Genomic DNA, 4,103 nt, shown 5'->3' on the forward strand with positions numbered 1-4,103 from the left:
ACCAGTGGGCCTTCGGGCGGGTGGGTTTTCCTTGGAACTGGAGATAACTTGGAGGCAATTAAGGGTTCCGTACGGCTGGGTAGGGCCAACTGACGGTGGTTTTTTGTCATTTGGTCATCCCGTACAGAATACCTAGTCATTCTATGTTTATTGAACATTTAAAAAGAAGTTGTGACTTTTATAAAGGCATGGTGTAGGTAATATAATTATAAGATAAGGAGAGAAAAATAAGCATGGCATTAATAAATATCCTTCATATGAATACTAGTGATGGAGAATCAAGCTATGCAAACAACTCTCTTATTCAGGTATCTCTTATAACCAACATGATACCATAAATTTTCCTATGTTTTCATTTAACTATAGTCTCATATCTTATCGCACATATTATATATATTTGTAGGAAAACATCATACGAAAAGTGACACCGTTTATAAAGCATACGATTCGGCGCATGGTTGATAAACATGTTTTCAACCATTGCTTTATGATTGCGGACTTAGGGTGCTCATGTGGCCCGAATACATTATTGGCTTTATCTAACATTATTGATGCAGTCCAAGAGGCGTGTCAAGAAAGTAATCATAGATTACCACAGTTTCAAGTGTGCTTAAATGACCTCTTTGGCAATGATTTCAATACTGTTTTTAAAATGTTGCCCGATTTTATGAAAAGCTTAAGAACCAAAAAGGTGAAAACTTTGGCCCATGTTTTGTTTACGGTGCTCCAGGTTCCTTCTGTGGTAGACTTTTCCCAAATAAAAGTTTACACTTTGTTCACTCCACTAGTAGTCTTCATTGGCTTTCTCAGGTTTGCATTATATTCAGCTCTATAGTTATAATATGTTTATAACATGAAGTAATACAGGGCTTATGGTACAAAGATTCGTTGTCGTACAAAGTCCCCATGTGCCATATTACGCATGAAAAAAATAGTTTCGCTTGAAGAAAAATACTTATGCATGAAGAAAAACAATTATACGTGAAGAAAAATAATTACACATGAACAAAATCGTTGACAGCACCCCTTGGGTTTTCAAAAAGTTGATTTTCTTAAATAGTTTAGCAATGTATTAGAATTAAAGAGAATAAAATGTTCGATTTTATAATTTATTTTTATTTAAATAATGTCATATAAATTGTTATCCGAAAAAGTTGAAGAACTTGAAAATAAATCACAAAATATGTGTGATCTAGGTTTTCTATCAACGTTTATTTGTTTTAAATCAACGGTTCAAAATCTCTCTTAGTTTTTGTATGATAAGAATACTTATTTATGAAACCGATAATTGTGTGCGAGTTCATATTAGATTAAGTTTCAATGGCTCTAATATAATCTAGGGATGAGATCGGGACCGTACCCGTACCTATACTCGTATCTGCACTCGAAAGTACCCGTATCTAAAATCAGTAAATCTTGGTATCTATACCCGTACCCGAACTATATGGTACGGGTACAGGTACTTTGGGTACGGTACCCGCTTTGGTACCTTTTTGTTTTTTTATTTAAAATCTCCACTAAACTAGGTATCGGTAATGGTACAATACCGACAATCACAATTATCTATAATACCAAAACCGTAATACCACAACCAAAACATAATACCAAACTAAAAATGAAACAAATCAGTCATAATATAAAATCCATTCCCTTTTCCTTTTCTTAGTTTATTGCTTCCTCAGTTTTTATATAAAAACATGAGAAAAAGTTAATACATGTTATTTAAATATATACACAACTATACATACATGAAATAAAAATATACGAATGCACAATGTATGAATATACACATATAAATTGAGAATGAACTTATTTAACTAATATATATATATATATATTATGTTTTGAAAATCTCGCTTGAAAGTTAAGTCATAAGTGTTGGAAACATAATAAAATCCCCTACATATTCTAAACGGGTACCAATACCCGTAATACCCGTACCTGTACCCGAAAGTACCCGCACCTATAATCAGTAAATTTGCTTACCCATACCCATACCCAATAGATGCGTACATGTACAGGTACGGGTACGAGTATTTAGGAAAAAAAGCTCGCCCCTGATATAATCCATGTTTTATTTTCAAGTTTGAAATTCATTGTACTAAAAGAACGACTATTAACAAGGGGAATCCAACTGACGGCCCAACTCAAATCATATATCAAGTTTGACGACCCAACTAAAATTTTTTTTAGGGCATCTTGCAGTCTTACAAACTATATTTAATTGATATTTGATAAATAACCATTTTGGATGACATGTGCTAGGTACCAAAGGGTCTAGAAAGTAATTCATTAAATATATATATAACGAAAACAAGCCCCCAAAATGTAATCGAAGCATACAGAAAGCAATTTCATAATGACTTTACAAAGTTTATACAAATGCGGTCTTTGGAAATGGTACATGGTGGCGGCATGGTGTTCACGTTACTTGGTCGGAGCATAGTTGATCCAACTAGTGATGATTGTTGTACCTGGAATCTACTCGCGTTATCACTCGTCGATATGCTCAAAGAGGTATAATTATACTTCTTTCGGACTCTTATATATAAGTTGTATGTGTTATAATCAAATACAAACAACTAGCTTTTAACGTATAAAATGTTCAAAGAACTATAGCTAGTTATTTACATGTTTGTAGTTGGTTAATTTCATTTGTACTGGATATCACCCCTATATAAACTAACCATTTACTATGAACGAATATATATGTGTGTGCGTGTGTGTCTATTATAGGGACTTGTTCAAGAATCAGATATTATATCATTCAATCTCCCATTTTATACTGCATGTGAAGAAGTTATCAACATTGTTAACAATGAGGGGTCATTTTTTATTGATGGCATGAGTAATTTTGAAGTCAATTGGGATCCATATGACACTGATTACACTAGTACTACGGGTACTATTAATGAGCTCAGCCGCAACCATGGAAAAAACTCAGCAAATAGTAGACGAGCTGTTACCGAGCCCTTGTTGATTTCTCATTTTGGGAGCTCCTTAAATATTGATGTGCTATTTGACATGTATGGAGACCATGTGACCAAGCATATGTCTAGCAAGAAAACACGACATTTTATTCATGTCGTCGCGTTGACCAGAACATGAACAAGTGATCACTAATAGTTATTGTAAGTTGTGTTCATTGATGTAGTATTTGTCGATGTTCGCAATGAACATCATGAACCGCACTCTACGCTTTTAAAAAAAGATAATTTTCGATACATATGTGTCACGCCATTTGAGTTTGTTATGGCCTTTTGACTATCTATCAATCTTTCTGTGGAAAATTACATATATAGTCATGTTTATGGACCGGTGCATGGAACACGTACATATCGATGATGTCTTCGGCTATATGAACTTCTATTTGAACTCGTCTCATGGGTTCTTTTACGACCGCATGTTTGCTCCGGCTTTCATTTGGTCTTTGACACTTGAGATTAAATGGGCGTTGTAGACTTGAAGTTGCTTGAGATTACCTAGTAGGAATTCAACAATCAACGGCTTGGGTTTACAACGTTAATTATTTGTCAAACCACAAAAACGAAAATGACACTTTACTCTATTTATTATTGTTATTTTTAATTGTAAAAGTGATGGGAGTGTTGGGCCTGGTCCAAAAAAAAATACACACGTATATAAAAGTCTTTTATAAACCTATAGGCCTTTAGGCTTTGTGTAGTGAGCGTGGGTTAGGGGCGAAATGGGGCGAGAAAGGGCGCAAACACCCCCCCCCCCGGCGATATTTGGACGATTTGGGGCGGGGGCGGGGTTTAATTGTCGTCGGCGATGTGTGAGAAATAATAATATTATATAAAAAGGACCGTTTGACAACGGTCAAATTTAAAATATATATATATATATATATTTAATTTAAACAATATCTATACTATTTAATAAATAAAACTTTTCTTTGCCACAAGTCCTTCAATTAGCCCATCTCACCCACAAAATCCCGCCTAAAACATGACCCTTTATCATTGACTCATGGATCCCTTATTTGACCCGAATTTAATGTCATATTATCCCTTTCTGATACACAAACCCTAAATCGTTTTCCCAAATCTTCACTTGCCAATCCCTTTCCTTATCATCATCAT

General features: G+C 34.5%; 1 pseudogene; it reads left to right on the forward strand.

Moving 5' to 3' along the window:
* Window positions 1-233: 233 nt before the first annotated feature.
* Window positions 234-3,108, forward strand: LOC143618132 (putative jasmonic acid carboxyl methyltransferase 1; annotated as a pseudogene).
* The last annotated feature ends 995 nt before the right edge of the window (window positions 3,109-4,103 follow it).

The sequence above is a fragment of the Bidens hawaiensis genome, unplaced genomic scaffold (assembly GCF_021521415.1).
Source record: "Bidens hawaiensis isolate Kalapana, Puna unplaced genomic scaffold, B.hawaiensis_p1.1 tig00063927_1, whole genome shotgun sequence".
Classification (NCBI taxonomy): Eukaryota; Viridiplantae; Streptophyta; class Magnoliopsida; order Asterales; family Asteraceae; genus Bidens; species Bidens hawaiensis.